Below are 25798 nucleotides of genomic sequence, written 5' to 3' on the forward strand. Positions count from 1 at the left end.
AATAATATTTTTTTAATGTATTAAAATAAACTTTCAGCAACCATTTAATTATTTTAAAAATCACAAGTGAATTAATCTCAACATTTTTCTTAATTAAAAATAAAGAAAATCATACCCATTAAAAAGTGAACACTAATGGTCACATTTAAAATACAATTTTAATATTTACATAGTTTAGAGTGTTACATTATTTCAACAAACACACATACTTTCTTTCATTTAAAAGACTTATGAACATTTTTACCAAAAATTCCAGCAACAAAATAAACTCTAAAAAATCACCATCTTGAAATTAAAAACTCATATTTTCTCTAAAAATGTAACACCCTAAATTCTAGCTATAAATGTAGAAATAAAGATGTTGAAAAATAAATGTAATAAATTGTAAAATGTGTTGCCTTTTTTTTATTGATAATTTAAAATAAACATAACTCGGGTTTAAGAAAAACAAAAAAAAAATAGTCTTTACAATAAAATAAAAATAAAACTAGGCAAAAATTAATCATAAAGTTCATAATTTGCTAAGAAAATAACACGCAGTTATACAGCCTCCACATATTCACACCAGTCTCGCTATTGGGAATCCGCTCGCCACTGGTCATCTAAGGCTAACTCATTCTGCAAAAAATAAAGGAAATGAATGAACTTCTAAGCCTAGTAAGGAAAATACACAGCAATTCTTACAGGAATCAATCATAAACTCACAACGAATAATTTCACATACAATACTATATTCATAACAAAAACCAAGGTCATAATTTATCCTATATCAACGTCATACTAAAAATCACACATATACCTAGATCATAAATTATATCCTGCAATCATAACATTAGTAAAAAACACATCATATATAACAAATCATATAATCACATAGTCATAACAATCACACCATCAGTTCATACAAGAGTTCATAACAACATTAATTTATACTAATCTTACAAGATCAAGATATATCCTAAGTCAAATGTCATAGTCATAGGTCATAATCATAAATCATAAGTCATGATGACAAGTCAGATATAATAAAAAGATAAGTGCTTATACAGGAGTGGCAATTAAGCACCGGACATAAGTCCGTCATACAATTTTGGCAACCAAGCCTACCGAACTCACTTAGGTCCATCATACATTTCTGAACACCTTAGGTCCAGCCACACTTATCTTCTTTTTTTATACCTGAAATGTTAGGGCATACATATCCCAAACTAGGTCATAAACTAAACTACCTAATTTTCCTTACATTCAGTGTGGTGCACAGAAACTATACTTGAGTCCTTTATATGCTAATCCTGCTTAAAAACCCTATTTCATAAACATAATACCATTATTAAAACATAAACTAATAGATCTAAAACTCAAACACAATCAAAACTTAAGTTATACCTCAACATTTTTCTTGAAGAAAAGCCCTAGATCCTTAAATGCTTGCTTGTAGGGTTTTGACAATAAGAAAGATAACCTTGGTCGTGTGGCCTCTTTGGGTACTAGGGTTTCAAAGATATGAAGAGATGATGGTGATGATGATTTTGGACTTAGGGTCTATGTTTTTATGGTGGTGCATGACAACAATAGAGAGAGAGAGAGTGTGTGCTTGAGGGTCTCAAGAAGAGCAAGAGTGAATGAAAATAATGAGAAGGAATAGGCTCTATTTATAGGCTCTAAAAAATCCTAAGTTCATTCTAACTATAATCCAAATTTAAATTTATATAAAATAAAATCCTAACTTCTATAGAAAATATCTCTAAATTATCTTATTAATATTTTTATTAAATAATTGAGGAATAATCTAACATCAAACTACCTAAGAAAAATATTTGAACCTCTAACTACCTAAATCTCGTAACTCTGGACTTAGCTATAGTAAAATCAGCATAACTAAAGCGGTAAGAGTCCGATTTAAACAATATTTATATCGTTAGAAAGCTAATTCAATTATCTACAACATTTTAGAATTACTATTTTTCCAAAATCATAATATAAATGGGTCAAAAACGGGTCCGAAGTTACATTACAATAAAGTTACGAAAATTTTATTTAATTATCTAAATAACAACCTAATCCACAAATATCTTAACTAAACATAAAATAACAAACTCTAATTCTCTAGCCTGGTTTTGAATTTACTAAGCCGAAAATCTTATTGGGCTTTAGGGCTTTATGTAAACTCGATCCATAACAATTCTTAACAATACCATAATTAATTTATTCTTACGCAATCACCAATTTTCCCATAAACAAGGCTACTAATATCATAAGACTATACTCTACTATAATAATCATAACCACTAAATATTTAAAAAAATGTTAAACCTTATTCTTGTTAGGAGTGTGTCCTAAAAGCATGTAAAAGACATTTGTTTTTTTTTTTGTGAATAAATAAATAAAATGGTTTATTATTATTGTTATATTTGGATTATTAAATTATTGTTTGAATAATTTTGTAAATATCAGAAAAATTCCTTGTTTATTATTGAGGATGTGATCTTGTATTAGTACGAGAGAATTAAGATCACATGAATGAAGAAAAATAGTCAACAACAACAAATTAAAGTTATGGAAATCTTTAATTGGAGTTGTATGTACGGTTTGTTGAGTATCATGTTGATACAATTAATCTAGATTTGGATTATTAATGTGGTAAGACATCTCGGTAAAGGTGTTTTATATAATATGATTATATATGACATGGACCAATATGAATAAAAGTCTTTATCCAAAAACCATTTAACAATAAAGACTTTTAATTCATATCATAACTGATGATAATTTATAGATCAACCTAAATCCTGAGTGTTCATGAACTCCTGTTCATGTTTATTAAATATTTTGATTCATTTGTTAATGTCTCTTCATAGAATGAGGCTAATGACTTTTGTTTTGGAGATTTGATATCATGGATGGCTGGGAACATGTATCAGCAATACGGAATCTAATCTTTCCTAACGGATCGTATATTAGTTCCCTTAAGGGTTAATTCTGGAACTAAATGATTTTGACCTCAAATTTATTATTAGATTATAGATTAATTATTCACTAGAGAATTAATGGTACTTAAGGAATAAGAAGTAAATTAGAAAGGTAAAATGGTAATTCTTCCATTCTAATTTATGAATTAATTAATTAGAGGGTTGACCTATTGTAATATGGTTATATCAATGGACGACTTAAGAGAAGATTTCTGTAAAAGTATATCTATAACATAAAAAGTGCAATTATGAATTTATAGTGGAGAAATATCTGAATTAATAAATTAACTATTATAATTAAAGAGTTTAATTATTTAGTTTCAATTTATTGGAGCTTAATGTTATAGGTCCATGGTCCCCGAAATGACTCAAACAAATACTGACAAAGGTAAATACAAAAAATGGGCCAAATGACTTATTTGATAAGAAAAATATTTTTCTATGCATCAAACATAATTATTGTATAATTATGTGTAATTAATTAATTATTTGATTTAACAAAAATATAATTAATTTTGAATTAATTTATTTTTGGGATTTTTGGTATTTAAATAAGAATTTTTTTTTGGGAAAAATCACATGCCATCCCTCGCATGTGGTACATGTGTAGCACAATGCACAGTCACTATGCTACACGCATAAGAGATTCAGAGTTGTTTCTTGGTGCCACAATTTTAGTTATTTAAATATTAAATAAATTATGAGATATTATAATATGATTAAAATATTATTATTTAAACATAATCTGATAATTGATTAGTTATTTTCAAATTATTTAAAAGAACTAATATTTGTATTTTTTAATATATTGGATATATTAAATAGAGGATATCAGTTTTTCAGAACGTAACTTTTCAGGGATAGAAAAATATCTTGAAATCTCTTTAAGAGAAAGAGAACAATGATACAAACAAAAGTCATTGTTCCTCACTAAACCTAGGTCCAAATTTTATCAGATCTCATGTGTTGAGAACATCTGATAAATAGATTTTGCCTATTATTTTGTATAGCAAGCCCACACTCGTTCTTTGTGTGTTGATAACATTTTGGAAGATCTTGGTGTGAGATCTCAAGGATTTTGCCATACAAAAAGATAGCAGCAAGGAAGGACCTGAGTTAATTTTCTATTCATGTCTTTGATTCAATATATATATATATGCATGTGAAGAAGTAGATATAGAAATCTTATGGGATTAAATTAACAATTTGATTGTTATTCCGCTGCATATAATCTCTTATTTGATCTATAAAAATCAACAATTCTGTCACCACAACTCAAGTTAAATCTATTCTATAGAATGAAGACAACATATGATCACATAAATGGAGAGGTCTAAGAGAAAGGTAACCTCGGTTATTACAAAAAATATATACAAAAGTTGTAGGTATTTATTTGTGTAAAAACATTATTTAATGTAAATTAAAATCCCCTTTCATTTCATAAAATCATCATAACACTTGCAAAAACATTTTTTGCATGCAAAACATTATTCTCATCATATTTCACACCATTTTTTCACAAAATTAACAAGCTTTTCAAGTCATGAAATTCATCATTTTCGTCATGTCTCACAAAATTCATACATAAATCACACATGTTTAATCAACTCAATTTAAACACAACCCTAGCAATTTTCTATCATCCAAGTATCCCAAAAGAAAACAAAACTAACATATACCCATTTAAAATCATACAAACAACCTATCATGTTTCTAATATTACAATTGACATAAAAACATAAAACGAAAACAAGCATGCTTTAAACACCACCCTTAGGCCAAAATTCACATGACCTAAACATAATATAAAACCAAAACTTCCATTTACATCTACATCAATCCTAACATGTTTCTTTCTCAAAACAATGAACAAGTTCATATAAAACCAATAGAAACATAAACAAAACCAACCAACATAAAATCCTTACATAGGCCTTGGCTGAATACTACATGTTCATAAACATAAAATACCAAGATCATCATACTTAGTAAATCAAAACCAAACCCTTGCATGCTTATTACATCAAACCTTAAAATCAAACAAACCATAGCATCATATCATAGGGAAGAACCCTAGGTGTCATAACATCAAATATTACCATGCATCTTACAACATAACCTCTCAACCCAAAAATTAAAAGAGAAACAAATCAATACCATATTCTCATACGACCCAAGAAAACTTAAAAACAAAATGGCTAAGGATTCATTACCTCTCTTGATTTGTAAAATAAAGAACACAAAATATTCCCACTTCAACCAACCTCTAGGGATTCGAAACCCGCACAACAAAAAGAACAACAATATTATAAATATGAGTACTAGAGATTAAAAAAAAGATGGGGATACAGAGGAGAGGATTTAATTTACTAAACATTAAGACAATCACCTATGACTTCAAGTGTCTCCTCTTCTCTTCTCCTTTCTCTTCTCTCTCTCTCTCTCTTTCTAGAATTCGTGACTCTTCTCTCTCTCTCTCCTTCTCTTGAAGTCGGCGGCCCAAGCAAAATGGCTCACATATTTTCTTTATTTACCTTTTATCTAACCCTAGAAAAACTAGCCTAATGGGAATGGGTAAGTTTCCTCTTCCTAATTTCCATTAATTTTTTTCCTCTAATTTCATAAATAAAGGAATTTTCAATTTAACTAAAAGAAGAAAAATACCAATTATCTATCCATCATCCAAATTTACATCATGAAATTGCCACATAATGTAGGAAACAAATCCTTTCCCACTTGCCTCACACGCACACGCACACGCACACACTTGTCCTTTCCTTTTTCTTATTTTCTTCTTAATTATTTTAATTAAATAAAAATAATTTAAATACGAGGAAACAAAATATGTGTAGAAAATTCTATACAAGTGCACCATGCACATGCATACACTCAATCCCTAGGGTGTGCCACTACCTACCATGCACCATGATGCATTCAACCAAAACTCAATTATTCACATATTAACATAATATATAAATAAACAATTAAAAATCACAAAATTCTACCAAGCAATTCTAACAATTAATTTAAACAAATAAATAAAATAATTCACAACACTTAACAATTAAATAAAACAAAGCACAAAATTAAATAAATAAATAAATAAAATTGGTGTACTACACTACCACGTACACACGTCGACCCACGGTGTTCCCCGACCCCCAGCCTCGTGAGGCCCTAGTCTCACACTCCCCCCAGCCTAGTCAACAGAGCCTCCAAAGTTCGGCTACTGTGTGGGTTTCCGAAACATTTTGGACATTTTCCAACCATCTCGAGCCATCCCGAGTCAAATGACCACCCCCATTGCATTCCTGCCATTTGGTCTTCAAAACCCACTAAAGGATTAGACTGAACCACCACCATTGGGTGGTGGCGCCACCGTCATTTTCGGAGCTCCGGTGGGAGCTTTGGTTACCATTTATTTTTAAAAAAATTAAAAATAAAATTTTTTAGGACTTGCAATGCAGGACCTAAAAACATTCTTTTACGATTCGCAGCGAGTCCTAAAAAATCTCAGCTTTTAAGGCTCTCAAATGGAGGACTCGCGGGGCGCGAGTCCTAAAATGCCTTTTTTTGTAGTAGTGAGAACAAGATAAACTTTTTTTTTTTTGACAAAATATTTTGAAACCTATTTTGGAAATGAATCTCTCTTGATATATTCTTTATTCTTATTATTCTATATCATATTTATAGAGATTATTCTATTAACTTATTATTCCTAATAATAATAATAATATCATAATGACGATATGAATTGATTTAGAAAAATATCTAACTTACCATATTTGAAAAAAATATTTTCCAATTATTAATTAATTAAATAAATAAAATAAAAACAACAGTGATACAATATCAATATAGTAGTACATGCATGGCACAATCTCTAGACTGTGTCATGCATGAACTATTATTTCACATATCAAGGATTTTGTATTTTTCTTTTATTTATTTGTCTATCTAAAATCAATCTTCCACAAAATAAGGTATTTATCTTTTTAAGGAAAAGATGACAACCATATTTAAAAATTTAAAATTTAAAATTCAAAATTCAAAATTCAAATTGATGATAATCATTATAATCATCTTTTAAAATTCAATAAACCAAAAACTATTTTCGACATACCAATTTTATTTTCTCCCACTCAAATAAAATAATTAATTGTAAAAATTAATTTATTTATTGATATATATGAATTTCAAAAATTATATATTTAAATTAATAAATATATTTTCAAAAAATAACATTTAATTCCAAATTAATTATTCAACCTCAATTATCTTGTAATTGCGCACTAGACCTGAAGAATAAAATTCTTCTCAACTTTCCAAATTGCAGTTTTACCCTTGTATCAACTTTTACCTTGATATGGTGTTGATAAAGCCACCCTAGGGGCCTATAATATCAATCTACAATAAATATTAGATTATTAATAAAAGCCCTTTTATTTAATAATCATATTTATTAATCTCATGAATATGAGATTGAACTCTTGATAATTATAAACATATATTTACAGAGTACTTTATTAAAGAATAATGTCCATTGATATAATCATTACATACAACGTTAATCGTCCATTAATGGTTCATATTTAAAATAGAATAAAATTACCGTTTTACCTTTTTAAATATATCTTGTTCCTAGTGTACCATTGACATTACTAGTTAAGGTTGTTTCACAACAAGTTTGCGATGTAAGCGCTCATAACCTTTTCAGTTCCAAAAGTCAACCCAATAAGGAACTATTATTTAATCTAAAAGAAGGTATAGATTCCAAATATGTTAAACAATGTTCCTAGCCATATATATCATTGTGTCCCCAAAACATTTATTCTTAGCTTGATTATTCTGATAAACCTTAACGCGTGAATCAAAAGATCAGATGACATATATAAGAGTTCATAGTAACCTCAGGATTAAGATCATCGTGTATATGATCATCATTTGATGTGTTTGATTTGTTAGAAAAACATTCTATACAATAATAAAATTTTCACTAATCATATAAAAAGTTTATATGACCAAGAAAACATTCCAAAAACATTAACATACAATATTATTAATCATGTAACATACATATATAAATATACAATATATTTATATATAACATATAAACACAAAAAATTCAAGAGCATAAACAATTACCACTTGAAGCCTATCAAGTGTTATTGAGTCTTTTCGTATATTTTTCGATCTTCCTATCCAAATCTTTGAGGACTCAAACCACGATCTTCCAGAGTGTTCTCTACACCTCAAGATGTGTGTGGGCACATAGAGAACATGAGTTTGTATTTTTAGAAATCACAAGTATTTCTCAACACATGAGAACTTGGATTATGGTCTGAGAATGACTAGAATAAAGAAGAAGAAGAAGAATGTGTTTTATCTGACAAAAATCTAAGAACTATTCTAAATTGTGTATTGTGTTGTATTGTCCAATATTCCATCCTTGAATATATGGGAGTGGTAGGCAATGATGGAGTGGCCTGTGCCACGTACATGTTGTTGAAGATGCCCAGATGTAATGGGAAGCGGTTTCCAAGACCCGTAATGTTGTTTGATCGGTTGGTAGGAATTCAGACAATGGTTCAACGAGAGGTACTAATGTGACACAGTTCGAATTGCAAAGACCAATGATTTTATGAACTTGGTTCACGGTAGTAAGACAATGACAAAGTATGTCAATGAACTTGATGTGTTGGTCAAATTTTCCATTGATTTGGTACGAAATGATGTGGCTCAAAAGGAACGAGTCATTCGAGGATTGGACTCTGGGATGGCCTAGAGTGTAAGGATCACTCCAATACATAAGATTGTTACCTACGCTCAGGAAGTAGGGAGGGCCCTTGATATAGAGGACGTGGGAGATGAGACATGGAATGAGTGTGTTGTAGGACAGGAAGCTCAGGCAATGGTATCCCCATTTGTGGGATCAGGTAGGGGTCGAGGCCTAGTTACCAGAAAAGAAAGACCTCTGATGGCTCTACTACTCCTGGTCCTGACAGGAGGGGTCATAGTATATAGGGTGGCCATCAGGGCGGCAACAAGGTCTGGAGGAGTTATCCAATATGCGTCAGGTGCAAAAGACGTCATCTGGGAGAATGTCGAGCGAAGGCATGTTTTCTATGTGGAATATATGGGCACATCAAGAAGGTTGCCGAAAGTCAAAGATTGAAGAACTAAAGAGTATAGATAGCTCCACCGCAGCTTAAGTGTCTGTTTCGATGTGGTTAGAGCCTGAAGTTAGTCCCTCAGAGGCGGCATGTCATCTTTCCACTCCCTGTACTACTATATTCGGCTGAATGAGTCTATTCTACACATCTCTTAGAAGAGACATAGATATGTGGCACATGATACATGGTTATCACACCATGGGGCTTGAGATTTTGGTGTCTGCCTAGGGAAATTGGTAATTTCAAAGAGACGGGTCAGGGTAGTATAGGTAGAAAGTTAGCAGTAATAATTGGGTGAGATGGTTATATGAGGGTCTCAGTATGATCCTAAGTATGGATTAGTTTTCCCATAAGGGCCAACCATTGATGGTGATTTCCGGGTTTAAAAGGAAAAGGGCCCGGTTGTGTTCACGAGATGCCTAGCTATTGTGGTAGGTACCACTAGGGTTATGTTAGTTAGAGCAAAGGGTTACTGGATCGGTCAGTGGGATTTCATATGGATTTACAAGGATTTGCCATGATTGTTGTTGCGACTAGGAAATTGAGTGTTCTATGGGATTAAGGCAAGAATGACGCTAGCTGAGTAGACAGAATTAATGGTTCATTTAGAGGAGTTACTTGATTTAAGGGCGATGAGACGTAGCATCTCACTATGGGACATGTCAACGCCATTTGTTAAGAAAAGGGCCTAGTCTGCAAGAATATATATGGCATATGGATAGCTAGGTAAAGTAATTGTTAAGAACATATATCCATTGCCAAGAATGAAGGATTATTTGTCCGATTACAAAGTAGGACCGTGCTTTTAGGAATTGACCCTCAATCTGGTTATTACTAGTTGAGGATCAAGGAAAGAGACATTTTAGGAATTACCTCTCACACCAAGTATCATATGATGGGTTTTTCTAGTTGAGGCTCTCGAGCTGATCAATATTCCAGCGGCCCATGTAAACTCAACAAGTAGAGAATACAGGGATGATATTCAAGGTCATGTTATGGGAAGTGATGGGATCATGTATGATCTAAATAAGATAGAAACTGTAAGGAAATTTCTAAAGGAACTCTTTAAGGGTGAGAAACACGTTGAGACCGGTAAGAAACATTGGAAACTACTTGAAGCATCTTTAACAACAGCCATACCTTGACTGAAATCACGTAAGAACATAAAGTTTTTCTAAATAGATAGTTGCGATTATTAGAAGTTTGAATAAAGGTTGGTTAGCATGCCATGGTATTAAATATGCAAGTGATGGACTGCCACAGGAGGATGGGACGACGCACACTGTCCTTGTTTAAACATGGAGTTATAATGTGATGCGTCAAGGACCAGGAGTGGGGACTCCCATGTGTAAACTAATAGAGTGATTGTTGCACCTCACAGTGGATGAAGGGATAAGGACATAGATTTTCTACATAGTGTATTGAATTGACATGTCGGTTAGCCACGGTTAGGGTGGAGTAATGACCGGGATTGGTTTGGAACCTGTGATTGATAATTGGCAGATATACTTCTATGAATAACGGTGAAACGCAGAAATATGATCTTGTAGGAATGGTTAAGAATACTACCTCTTTGGTATTGATAGGTTAAGATATGCAGATTGGATGAGTGATCTGATGGATGCTGGCGACGAGGGGGGAGATTCGAGATGAGTCTTAGGTTACCCCTTATAATTGTTGTATACAGGAAGATTGAAAGGGTGTTAAGGCCTAAAATTTGTATACTGGGAGGTGCACAGCTTAACCTTTTAGTAAAACAGAAATGATAAACAAAAGCCAGAAAGAGTTAACCGTCCAGTGACTCTTCAATAAACCTTAAGTAATAACTTCTACCCGAATCGCTCGTAACTACTGCGCGAATCTCTCAGATATCCCGTAGTAATAGCTATATTGTTGTAATTTGAAATTGTTTATTATTTTATTAATTAACGTTGGTTGAAAAAACCAAAGACCCCATCAAAACGAGTTATTTCTCATGTATGATCACGAGCCTATAAATAAAGGGCTCATGACATAATTGTGTGGATCAAATTTTTGGATACTTTTAGACTCTCTAATTTTGAGACTTTTGGACTATGACTTGGGGCATTTTCTAAGAGAACTTCGAGAGAGAAACTCTGTATTTTTCTACTTACACTTGAGAAACTTAGTTGACTCAGGCTCATCTAATCTTAAGTGTGGGCTACATATATTACAACTCTAAGTGGATTAGGCTATTACCAACAAATTGGGGGTAAACCACTATAAAATTACTTGTGTTATTTATTTTCTATACAATGTTTATTGTCGTTTTTGCGTCTACTCGCAATTGGCCAAAATCGTGGTCAACATTTTTGGAGCTTTCATTGTGAGCCTGAATAGAAAGAACATAGTACTATCCTACAATTATGGCACCGAGAAAGCCCGGTACATCAAAAGAACCTGTTAGATCAAAAGGTCCTGCAGCTGAGAACCCTAACACTGAGCCCAGGGTCTTTCTCGAGGAGACAACTCCAGAGGTCTAACAACTCAAGCAGGCCATGAGGGCTTTCCAGGAAGAGATGATGCAATTTAATGCTCGACGGGAGTCTTTTGCTGAGGAAATGGCTAGGGAGAAAGCTACATTCGAGAAGCAAAAATGCGATATGGAGGCCAGAAGCGAAGAGATCACACGACAGGGGAAGGCCGACCAGAGACATCGCGAGGCAGTACTTGTTCTAGAAGCGACTACTCAGTTGACCCAGGCCAATGCCCAAACCGCAGCACGAGCAGCCACCAAGGGATGAAGGAATAATAATGATGGTCAGAGGACTGCTAGCAGAGCCGATTATCAGGGTCCAGACTTAATTAGAAGTAATCCCACTAGTCGGGGAGATGATGGGGTCTGCTTAGAGACTATCTCGACTCAAAGGGAGAATTCTAGAACCCCTTCCAGGAGCCACCGGTCAGAAACTTCTAGATCAGGAAGTTACCGGTTGGGTAGTAAGAAGACTCTGCCCGGGGATAATTAGATCAGAGCTCCTCGAGATAAGAAAACTTCACAGTAGAAATACGAATATGGTCAGGATGAGGTTGATAGTCATCAAACCGACCGGTAAAAAAAAAAAGAAGGCAACTACAAACAAGAAGGAGGAAAGGATCGCTCAGGTCGTACCGAGAAGCAGCCACTACATCCCAGCTAGCTGCGTAGTGAGAGAGCGGGTCCTACATAGTAAGCCCTCAAAAAAATCGAAGAGTATGGTGTTCAATTAGCTAGGAGGACATGCCTCCCGGGAGGATCTAAGGGGGCGACATCAACAACAAGAGGAAGATCACCAGGTCGAAGGGCAAGATTTTACCCGCCCTGGCAATCAAGTAGAAATACTTGACGACAGTGCACCAAATAGAAATGCCCAACCAGGGGTCAACACACTAAAACATCATCAGTTATACGGTCATTCAAGCCTAACTTGACGCACTAGCGTCTACAATACAAAGTTTGGCTAAGCGACTTACCAGGTTGAATGACATCGACCATAGGAATGACAACCCTTTTGGTATACTTGAACAGTGTTCATATGCTCAGTATACTTGAACAATGTTCAATTGGTCAGTATATTCTACCAAAAATCAACTGGTCAGTCAAATCAAGCAGTGTTCAACTGGTCGATAGATGAAACAGTGTTCAGCTGGTCGGTAAACTCGGTAGTATTCAACTGGTCAGTGAATTTAAAAAGTTGTCAACTGGTCAGTAAAAACCAGGCAGTGTTCAACTGGCCGGTATTCACCTGGTTGGACAAGCTGACTGTAATTGGGCAGTGTTCAACTGCTCAGATATTCTCCATATACTCTATGTGTTTCATGAGTAATTAACCATTGATCACTTGGGGGCACATAGGTGTACTGGAATATAAGTTATCTTGCTACAATCCTAGGGTGAAAGATTGAAAGTTCCAGGTCAGTGATTTGGTCCTGAGAAAGGTGTTCATCAAAGACCCAGCAACTGGAGTGCTAGGACCAAATTGGGAAGGATTTTATCAGATCAAGAAAGTTTTGCCTCTTCACACTTACAACAAACTTTATTGGCTGAATGGAGCCTGATCAGGAACCACTGAAATGGCGAGCATCTAATGATATATTATCACTAAATACCACTTTCAGAGTGGTAGCTTAATTTCAAGTTGTTTAACTTGTTATTTAAGTTTGGTTTATGAGTTGGTTATTTGCTGACCAATCATCTATTTTTAATCAATTTTTGTTGTTTAAGACTTGTTATTAAACATGTTTTGTCCTTTTTTAATTTACGAGTAATAAAAGAGACTACGCGCAACGTGGTCAATTCTTGCTACAAATATGCATGTGTGTTAGTTTTTCGAACAGTGTTCAACTAGTTGGTGCATTGAAGTAGTGTTCTACTACTCGACTATTTTCCATCTCTTCTATGTGTTTCATGAGTAATTAACTACTGGAACAGATTCGGTCAAGTAGCAAGTGACCAAGGATCTTTCAACCCTCAATCACTTGGGGGCACATAGGGTATACTAGTATATAATTCAATACAGGCAATGAGAGCACAAGTTAATATATCCGTGTTTAGGCTGACTTGTAAATTTTTGAAGTCCAAAAAGGACATTAAGCTAATGTGATCCACAAAGCTTAAGTAACTTGGGAATTTTTAAAAATTTGAAGTTAAAAGCAAATATTCGTGTGAAAATAAACATTATGCTCATAAAATGTTAGAGTAATAAGAGAGTGAGAAAGTATACTTAGTAGGGACTTAGGAAATGTCTAGAATTTCTAGGTTAGAAAACTTATTATTCATGCAAAAATATAAGGCATGCATCAGAGTGACTTTACCATTCACAAAAAACTTAAAATTTTGTAAGTCTAAAAAGACTTAGAATGTTTGAAGTTAGCAAATAAAAGTAAAGTATAAATGCCAACAGCTCGGTCGTACGAGAAAAATATCAAAGCTGTTAAGCAACAATTGTCTTCACAAAAGTATAAGAAAAAAAGAGTAAACTACGTGCCAGGTACAACCTTTTGCTGCTCAGGAGCAGAGTTTCCCTGGTCGAGAGAATAGGTGCAACTTCCTTGGTCAGATAAGCATGCATCACTGGTCGAGTAGGAAACTCCGTGGTTGGATAGGATGCTCTCTGGTCACTAAGAGTGTCTACTGATTGGGTAAACTAGTCGTTAGCTTGTCAACACCATTGTCAACATCAAAGACCTCCTCTGGTCGCAATGATAGAGTAGGAGAGGCAGGCACAGTGCCAGCTGGAAAAGCTGCGTCCTCAGTGGCCTTGGCTTCTCATTTGGCGAGCTATTTGGCCTTTGCTTCTTTAGAGAGAAATTCGAGATTGAGAGGCTTGTTTAACTTCCAAATCTAATAGAAGTAGTTGAAGCATATTTCTTCATAACAAGCCAAATCAGCTTCCTTTTCCTGTTTCAGCTCATCATTCTCTTGAGTCTTTTTCTCCTGCTGGTCAGTTAATGTCTTGATGGTTTGTATGTGCTTGTTGTTCTCATCAGTCAACTCCTTCAAAGTTCTATCTCGATTAGCAATTTTTTTCTCTGCCTGCTCTGTTTTTTCTTGAAGATCTTTCTCAGACTTGGTCAGGTTTTCAATCTTCGCTTGAGATTCCACTAATTGATCATTCAAGACTTTGATCAGCTTCTTATATTTTACTGTTTGGTGTTAAGCATGACTAATAGTGATAAGTCCCTAGAATAGATAACAGAAAACTATTTCGAATAAGAACAATTAATAAGAAAGTGTGATCTCTAGATGATAAGATGCTTACACTCATTATTTGGGCGAGGCCTATCTTCACGACAACTTCTACCACTATGTCAGGGTAAAGTCTCAAAGGTTTGAGTTGTACTGCCTTCTATGATGTTTTGATTATTTAGTAACAACCCCACCAATTGAAGATTTTCCAAGTTGACCAACTCCTTGACATATTTATCTTCTATGGGCATGTTAGCAAGTTCTTCTGCTAGGGAATACATTTCCCTGGTTGGTAAAGGTTGATGAAAAGGGTTTGCATGCGTAAAAGCCAAGTTGTTGGCCCTAATATCTGGTGTAAGAAAGTATTCCATGTAATATTTTCTATGATTCGATTTATGAGTGATACCATGGAGGTACTTAACCCTTTTTTTCCTATGAAAGAGGTAGAAAAAACATGTATTCTTGTGGCTGGGATTAGTCCTAAAATTGAACAAATAGTGTACCTCGTGAAGAGTAGGTGGATTCGAGCCTTGGAAGTGATAGAGAATATATAGAGCAGACAGTGCTTGGATTCCATTTGGAGCTATCTGGAAGGGAGAGAAATTGAAGTAATATGCTACTGACCGAAAGAAAAAATGCAGAGGGATAGTAGCTCCAGCATAAACATGGTATCGAGACTAAGTGCAATAAGCTCCACCAAGATTATTAGCTCTCTTGTGAGGTCGCGGACATATCACATTAACTCCTTCAAGACCCAAAGTCTGAATATGCTTATCAAACATTTTGGAGTTTAGCTTAGAAGGCTTAGCTACAAAACAGGAAGGCACATGATCTTCTTCTTTCCTTGGCTTCAGTGTAGCTGATTGTTGAATCTTAGTTGTAAAAGTATGGGTAGCCTTTTTCCTGGGTTTACCAGCTTTCTGGATCTAGTGAGGAAGCCTTGAAGAAGCTTCAGTTTGAGCTTCTTTCGCCAAATGTTCTCTAGCTACTTGATCATGTTCCACTACCTTTTGTATCGCTCTTCGAGCTACATGAGGATCTTGGTCTTGGGGGAGTCGATTGGATTTTTTTACCCTCATTGGCGGATGTTGACACTGATTGTTGAGAAACTACTCCTCGTGAAGGAATTATAGAGACAACCGAGGAAGGATTTTCTTGAGATGACGAAGGCGATCCTCGGGAGTATGGTTGCTAGGATATTTGGATGAAGAATCGCTACTTTGAGGAGTGTCATTCAATTAAGGAGATGAAGAATCAGAGTCTGTATGGTTGTCACCTCCCCTTTAGTCAAAATGATTCATCTACAAAAAATATGGGGAGGTGAGTGAACCAAAGCAAACACGAAAAAATTAATGCAAAGAAAAAAAATATATATTTACTACCCAGTAAAATATTTTCTCTGAGCAGTAAAAATATTTTATTGCCAGAAAAAAGTGTATGAGAGCAACAATAATAATAAAAAAAATTTGGTGCCCAAATGCATGAACCTTAAAGTTTTTGCACAAACCCGAGAGCTTAAAAGCATACAAACTGAGCGACTAGGGGGTGTATCCGAGCGTCAGTAATTGTGTCAGAGAAGCTTAGGTGTGTGCATCTAAGCGGATTGGTGTGTGTCCGTGTAGCTAAGAGGTGTGTCTGAGCGGTAGCGTCATGTCTGAGCAACAAGGGGCATGTTTGAGCGATAGTAAGTGTGTCCGAGCAGCTTAGGTGCATGTCCGAGTAGCTAAGGAGTGCTGCCGAGAAGATATTTGGGTTCAAAGGAGCTGAAGGTGTCCTAACGACTATGAACTAAGTGGAGTCCAAACCGGCCAAAAGGTATGGGGTATAATGATGATCATGAACATATTTTCCTAATCTTGGGATGTGCAAACAAGATCAAAAAGTGGAATTTCAAGGGTTCAACAAGTCTCAAGAAAATATCAAATGCTCATCTTAAACCCATGAACCCAAAAATACAATGTTGATTAGGAAATCATTTTTTCTTCAAAATTTCATGAAATTGAAGGAATAATTGACTAACCCAAAACCTAAGCTACACAAAATCAGCCACAAAATCTCTATTTTACAAAGATTCATCACAAAATTCAAGAATGTATTCCAAAAGGGGGTTTCGGCATGTACATGTTCTAACAAGTTTTTGTGCAGTTTTAAAGCTTAAAATGCTAGAAAGTAAAGATCAAGAAGAGAGAAATTACTCAAGTGGGTGGAAGAGCTTTGGGTTTCTTGAGAGTTTCCTTTGAAATTGCTTGGAGAGACACGAATCCTTGATGAAGAGGTTGGCCACAGGAAAGAGGAGTTTTCATTTTTATGGTGCTTATTTTGGTATAAGAGAATGGGGTTATTTATAGGAAAGGAGGGAGTCTTCGACTCTTCATTTTTATGTATCCCATTATCCCATTATCCTACTTTATGGGAAATTAGTAACTGCCCTTTTAGGGGACTGAAAAATTAAATTGTACCTTTATTTGAAAAAGGCATTATTAAATTCACTGTGGATCTTTGCAAGGAGTTAGAAGAAAAGTTTATCATATGAGAAAATCAAATAATAATCTTGGGGGCAAATGTTATCCCCAAAATTTTGTTCGATGACATGGCAATCGGATGGGACAAATGACAATGCATGGTTAGTAAATGACACATTAATAGTCAATAAATGTGTTGACTAAAGAAGTGCAAAGGTTGGAAGTTGACCTGCAGAGTTGTGATATTACTGGTTAGGAAATAGATTTACCTAGTTAGGAAGTGATTTGCCTGACCAGGTAACGTTTTTGGCCGACCAGTAATGTGTCTTGGCCGACCAGTGATGTGTCTTGGCTAACCAGTAATGTGTCTTGGCCGACCAGTGATGTGTCTTGGCCGACCAGTGATGTGTCTTGGCTGACCATTAATGTGTCTTGGCCGACTAGTAATGTGTCTTGGTCGACCAGTAATGTGTTTTGGCCGACCAGTCATTTCAGTAATGTGATATGGCCGACCAGTTTCATTGAGGAATTGATTTGGTCGGCCGGATGGATCAGAATCTCAAGAGTTAACTGTCCGTTGACTCTTCAATAAAGCCTCAATAACAACTTCAACCCGAATAGCTCGTAACTACCCCGCGAATCTCTCAGATATCCCGAAGTAATAGATATATTATTGTAATTTGAATTTGTTTATTATTTTATTAATTAAAGTTGGTTGAAACAACCAAAGACCTCGTCAAAATGGGATATTTCTCATGTACAATCATTAGGCTATAAATAAATGGCTCATGACATCATTGTGGGGATCGGATTTTTGGAGACTTTTAGACTCTCTAATTTTCAGACTTTGGGACTCTGACTTGAGGCATTCTTGGGGCATTTTCTAAGAGAAATTAGAGAGAGAAACTTTGTATTTTTCTACTTAAACTTGAGAAACTCAGTTGACTCAAGCTCATCTGATCTTAAGTGTAGGCTACATATATTACAACTCCAAGTGGATTGGGCTATGACCAACAAATTGGGGCTGAACTACTATAAAATTACTTGTGTTATTTATTTTCTATTCAAGGTTTAGTGTCGTTTTTGCGTCTACTCGCAGTTGGCCAAAATCGTGGTAAACAGTCATGGTTAGGCCAAAAGATAAGGTTTTTAGGAACAATTTTAAAAATTGCCCTAGAATATAGGTTAGTTTATGGATTTTCTAGGTTTGAAAGAGGAATGTCTAAATTTATGAATTTGAGGGTATTTTTTTAGGTTCAATTCTAGGTAGCTTAAGGGTCATGGTTTCTTGAGTGGTTTTACATTAAACCGCTTTCCACAAATGTGCTGGGTCTAACACACGAATCCTGTAGTATCAAGGGTTCCCGAGGTTATGGCGTGTGGTTACTGACCGTGAGTGAAATTACGCATTAGCATTAGGTGAACATCCAGCTCAGCGATATCATAGGTCGTATCCAACATCACAGGCTGCCTCACTCTATTATTGTAGTGAGCTTATGTCTTAAGTTGCCTCTAATCGATCGCTTTGTCATCAGGCGAAGTAAATTATGCCAACTAGAAGAAGAAGTCAAGGGCGAGCTCCTCCTCTCACAATAAGAATAAAGGTACGCAAGTCGCCTCTGAGACCCTCATTCCCCACTTTGCCCAGTGGTGGATAGGGAGGTCATGGATGACCCTAAGGCTTTCTTCGAGGTCGAGCATATCTATTCTTGGATAAAGACCCAAGACAAAGTGAACAAAATTTTGCTGAGTCATGGGATCGAGCTGGATCCCAAGGTACTGGTTGCCCGTCCTCCACTAGAAGGAAAGCAGAGATGCACCCCACTCTAGGATGACTTCGAGGTTTGGAGTTATGAGCCCCTAAAGGCAAGTGCTTTCTTTCCTCTGGATCAATACTCTGTAGATTTTTTAAACTACATCGAATTGGCACCGTTCCAGTTCGCCCCGAATTCGCATCGACTCCTGGCTTGGTTGAAGTACTTATTTTTGAAGCATGAGTAGGAGATCCCCCACTCCTGCTGATATGATGTACTTCTTCTGCCTCATGGCCAACCTAGAGTCGAAGGGCCAAGGTGATGGCTTCAACTACCTCACAAAATTCCCTAGCACAACTTCTATCGCCGATCTCCCCATCCATCCAAATGATTAAGGATTAATTCATTATGTCAAACGGGTTTAGGAACTGCACACATCGATATTTCAACTGTCCTAATAAGTTTCTAAACTCCTTGAACTTTGTGATTAAATTCTTTCTTGACTAAGTTAAACGTATTCTGATCAAGTCTCTATCTTGTGCTATATTCAAGGGAACGTACTGTCATAGACCCTCGAGGGTCAAAATAAGACCTTGGCTCAAGCTCCTACCAGGGATAAATAGTTCCGAGTGGTGATAAACGATGACACCATGGTGGCCTGCAAACTGATCTTCAAAGATTAGATGCTGGGCATCAGGGTCTGAAGTCCTCCTCCCTAGCACCCACCTCCCCAGGAGCTCCTCCCAATTACCGTGTATGCTTAAGAGGAAGAGGAGATCTCGTAGTTGGTGCGCAAAAGACAGGCTCTTGAGCATTGGCTAGATCCTGGCTAAGAACGAGCTGAATCAGGGGCAGCAGTCGGCACCTTCTGCAACACTCTTCTACCTAGGGACCATTACGCTGTGCATTTTAAATAGTTCTAAACTCGTTAACCGAGTCATTTGGCCATAATCATGTACCTAAGTATAATTAACGATTTAGGGTTAAAATTTTTGGTCAAAGATACAATGTTTCACTAAAATGTTTACTTCATATATTGGTCAGAGATACAATGTTTCAAAATATATTTTAAAGGTTAATTACAATAAAATATTTACAACCAGCAGACCTAAGTGGCAAAATAGGGTTTAACCCTAGTTCCTTTTAAAACCCTCGGTCGTGGTGGTTGAGCAGCCGCATATGTACATATCATCACCTTAGATCTCCAACTCAAGGATGGTCTAGCTTTCTTATGTCTTTACCTATACCACATAACTCCCGTGAGCCGAGGCTTAGCAAGAAAACTCAACATGCTCATAAACAGGTAATAACATGTCACTAATCATAATAAGCATGCCTAGTAGTAATAGCCCCACTCATGCATGCATGCAAGTCCAAATAAATGATTATGGGGCCCTGCGCCCTATATAGATGACTATCAAGTCAATCTAGGGATGTGTCCTTGAATAGATGACTAATGAGTCTATCTCTAGGGATCTGCTCCCTAAATAGATGACAAATGAGTCTATCTCTAGGGATCTACTACCTGAATAGATGACTAATGAGTATATCTCTGGGGATTCACTCCTTGAATAGATGACTAATGAGTCCATCTATGGGGATCCGCTCCCTGATAAATGACTAATGAGTCTATCTCTGGGGATCCGCTCCCTAAGCCATGTGACGCTTCAATAACCTGAGCCTTTTTGGCGCTAGCTTTAAGTAACTAGCCATTAGACCAAACAAGCACATTTAGTTTTCTTTGACCTTGGGGTCGGTCAAGAATTTAATGCTCATGGTGATTAGATCTAATCATTTCGGTTCTGCGTTCAATACGCTAATGCTGCTCATGACTCATATGTCAATTCCATACGATTAGCGCTGAGTACTATTGCTGATCATGACTGATAAGTCAAGACTTCATGATCAGTACTAACACCAATGTCGTTTTTGATTAATGAGTCAGTGCCACTCACAAGTTAGCAATGCAACTAGATATATATCATATGTCAAATATCCATATATAAGGCATTCATCATGCTTACTCAACATTCACCAGCATAATTATGATCATACATATTTACAGAGACTCAAGCTTTGATCAACTCCTTATTCAATATTGATGCCATGACATAACCACATGTATCGCATGCATCACATACTGGGTGCAGTTTTCTTACATTTGGTCCAAGCACAGGTTACCAGTAAATAAACCTCAAGCATGATCCTATCTCCATGCCCCTAACAATAACCTAGTCACAGCCATAATATAAAACACCATCAAAATGAGTAAATAAATATTTCCAGATCCCACCCTAGCCTCTGGTACGTCGAATCCTACTCAATTGGGTAGTAGGATCAATCCAAAGTCCTTAGAGTTAAGTTTCTACGATTAAAATCCAAATCGGGGTAAAAATGCACAGGTTGGTCGCGACTTGGCCCTGAGGCTCGTGACTTGCCTCCAAGATAGAGAGCCTTTGCCTGGGCTCAGGGTGCGAGCTGCAACTTGGCCCCTCTTGGGTCGTGGCGCGCTCTCCAGGCAACATCCTCCTGGCTTCTGGTTCATCTCAGTCGCAACTTGCTAGAACAAGGTTACGATTTGACCATGAAAACAATAATTTTCTACGGTTTCTCCCATTTAAAACCTTCCAAAAACCTATACAAACATATCATAATCCCAAAATAAAAGTTCCCAAACATCCCAATTATCCAAAACCATGAAAATCCAAGTCTCAATCCATCCAAAAACTCATCAAAACATAAAATCCAATCAAAGCTTAAAAACCTGAAAACTTAGAACTTAAAATTTGGATTACCTCCGATTGAGTCATTTCTCAACTAAATCCTCCAGCTAATAAGCTTCTTATCTTTACTAGAATCCCTATGCCTTAATCCTTGCTTGAATCCGAGTCCTGAAACTCGAGTTTCTTTCGAAAATGCGATCGGTGTTATAAAAGGAACAGGAGGGAGAGAGAGAACATTCTTTTTATTTTCTAACAGATTACTTCAAGCTTAAGTAACCTCAAGCAAATCCTAATGTTCGGGGTCCAAAAAATGCCCCTGGGGTAAAATAGTCAAAATTCCCAGAATTTCCCCCTGATCTCACTTACTCCGAATCTATCATCAAATATTCAGTAATGTGCTAAATACCCAAAATACCCTTTGACTCACTCCGAATTAAGTATGGATCTCGTTGTGACTTTCCCACTAGCTTGCTCCCTAGGATCCTCTTGTGCCGAGTAACCCAAACATAACCATATAATAATATAGTACCACACGTACATACTGCATACATGCCAAATAATGAAAATTGCCCAATTAAACATAAATAGGCCCACATGCATATTTAATACACCTAAACCTGCATATCAAGTCATATTATAATATAACTCCCATAATCACATACTAATACACATAAGTATCACATAATCACATAATTCTATATTTTTTCATCCTGGCCCCCTAATCAAGGCCCAAAGACTTATTAGGAAATTTGGGTCGTTACCATTACCCCTCACAGAATTTTCGTCCTTTAAATTTTAGCTAACTTGTCTGGAATATCAATCTTGTATATTTGATTCCAGTCCCCGACCCTACTATTTCTATGTTATACCTTAATCAAAGGTACAACTTTGTCTCATAGAACCTTGTTCTTTCTGTCTCATATCTGGACTGGCTATTCCTCATAGGATAACTTAGCCTCAATCTCCAGATTCTCATGACTCAACACATGAGTCTCATCTAACACATGTTTCCTCAACATGGAAATTTGAAATACACTGTATACACCTGACAGTGCCAAAGATAAGGCCAATCCATAGGCAACTTGACCGATCCTATCCAGGATTCAAACGGTCCTACAAATCTAGGGCACAACTTGCCCTTACCTCCTCACCCCTTACCCATGGTGAGACTCTATGGGAAAAAATACAGTCTTCCACTTGGAATTCCATGTTCCTGCATTTCAGATTAACATTACTTTCCCATTTATTCCGCGAAGTGAGCATCCAAGCTCTAAACTTTTCAAAAGCTTCAATGATCCCTTGAACTACCTCAGGATCCAAATATAACATCTCACTCATCTCATATCAGTGAATCAGTGATATACATTCTCTACCATATAACATCTCATAAACTGCCCTTCCAATAACTGCATAACTCTCTCTGATTTACCACTACTCTAAGGATAATGAATTGTACTAAACTCCAACTATATACTCATCGCCTTCTGCAACCTTCCCCAAGACTTGGAAGTAACAACAGGGTCCTCATCTAATAAAATAGACCTCGAATTCCATGAAGGCGTACTACCTCTTTCACACATAGAGGTCTATAAACTCATCAATTGTATTACTTGTCCTTGCTGATACAAGTGAGATGACTTTGTATACTAGTCCATAATGACCCAAACCGAATCTTGCTGTCCCACTATCCTAGGTAGCCCCACCGCGAAATCCATCGCAATGTTCCCTTACTTCCACTATGGAATACACAAAGGCTATAATGGCCTTACTAGTTTCTGATACTCTGACTTGACCTGCTAACAGGTTAAGAACTTTGCCACGTATTCATTCACATCCCTATCCATCCCAGGCCACCAATATAAAGCCTTCCAATCTTGGTACATTTATCATGATGCCTGGATGAAGAGAATAAGGAGTAGTATGAGATTCATCTAGAATCTCCCATTTAATCTCAATGTCCATCGAATTCCAAATTCGATCCTTATACCTCACTAAACTTATACCTGACACTGCATAATCCTTAGCTAATCCAACGAAGACATTCCCCTCTATTCTTCCCATATGTGGGTCACACAACTGTTTTCCCTTTAATCCTCTCTACAAGAGTAAACTCAAACATAATGTTGACCAATTGGCCCACCAGTAACTCTACTCTAGTTCTGGTTACACCCTTCAACTAACATGTTGCTTGGGCAATGAACTTTTCCTATTAATGAGATATCATTATATTCTATAAACTTGTTCTGATCTGTAAGAAGACTCTGAAATCCTCCACAAAGCACATGTAATATTGCCTGTTCAAGAAAACTCCTGACCTCTACGGCGTTCCTTGACCTTGGAAAATATCCAACTGAGAATATGCCACAATACCATCGATCACGACGATCACAAATCTAATTCAAATAATCTTTGAATACTCAGTCCATCTAATCCATCAAAACAAGTTGGCATTAACCAAATCCTCAAAACATAACTCAGCACTCCTAGTGCCCATCTCTGACATAAAGAGCAGTCTTCTGCATATCCTTCTCCCTGATCTTCAGCTGGTAATAACCAAATCAAATATCCACCTTAAAGAATATTATCTTACTCAATAATTGAGTCTTTAGTTCCTACAGCATTGCTGAAACCGTTCAATACAGTACCCTAGATCTAATTCCGTCCCTGGCACAAACATAATTATCGCTCTACCTTTTCGTGTAAAGGTAACCCTTGTAAATCCCCTGGGAATACATCTAGAAACTCACAAACTGGTCCAGTCTGTCCCGGTCCCACTGGCACGACCTAAGTTGTATCCACCACACTAGCTAAAAGTCCTATGCATCCTCCTACAATAGGTCTCTAGCTCTAAGTACAGATGTCATAAGCATACGAGGTCCATGCACAGTGCCAATGAATACAAGGGTTTCTCACCCTTAAACCCAAAAGTTGGGATCAGTCCCTTGCAATCCATCATTGCCCGATGCTTGGCTAACCAATCCATATCCAAGATCATATCGAAGTCAGTCATAACCAACCCCATCAAATCAACTGATGAGCCCCTACTCAACATAACCTAATCCATCTGTTAAAACTACCAGTAGAATATCACATTCTCATCACAACATAACCATGTAACATGCATATTAAGTCTATGCCTCTCTAGATGCAACAAAGTAAAGAACAACATGGCACCAAAAACTAGTCAGCACAATACAAGATCAGAACTAGGAAGCTGACCTACCACTACTGAGGAACCAGCCCCACTCTTAGTCTCAGTCTCTGACTCTGACTGCATCGAAGCGAACACTCGAACTAAAGTCAAGCTGTCCACCCCCTTTTTCTCATCCTTCCTTTGCCTTGGAAAATTCCTCTTACGGTGCCCAAACATCCCACATAAGAAACATGTCCTTGCTCGGCATTCTCCTAGATGACGCCTCTTGCACAGAGTGCATTCTGGGTAAACTTTCCAATCCTTGTCCTTGTCTGATCCAGTCAACGGAGGTATCACTGCTTGACCTCTATGCACTTTGGCACTGTCCTTCTCAATATGATTTCATGTGCTATCAACAGCAAGAGCCTTCCCTACCACATGAGTGTAGGTAGAGATTTCATACACCAGGGCGACTCTAACACCCTGAGCTATTCTAGGATTCAATCCCTGTATAAACCTTTCCTTCTAAGCTACATCTGTGGGTATCATATCAAAAGCAAACTTGACCACCTCATCGAATCTATTAACATACTTGGTTACTGTTGCATTTCCCTGAACAAGGTTCAGAAACTCATTCATCTTAGTAGTCTTAACTGCATCATAGTAGTATCTTTCATTAAAAAGCTTCCTAAATTCTTTCCAGTCCATCACAACTGTATCTCGTGTCTGCGTACTACTTCCCACCATGTTTGGGCATCATCACGCAACAAAAATGTAGCATAAATCACTCTATCATGACCTAGCACCCCATACTGTAGAGGATGGAACTGATCATGCCCATCCATTGCTCAGCTCTAAATGGATCTAGGCCTCCCTCAAAGAGTGGAGGATAATA

This window comes from Humulus lupulus, chromosome 2, assembly GCF_963169125.1.
Source record: "Humulus lupulus chromosome 2, drHumLupu1.1, whole genome shotgun sequence".
Taxonomy (NCBI): domain Eukaryota; kingdom Viridiplantae; phylum Streptophyta; class Magnoliopsida; order Rosales; family Cannabaceae; genus Humulus; species Humulus lupulus.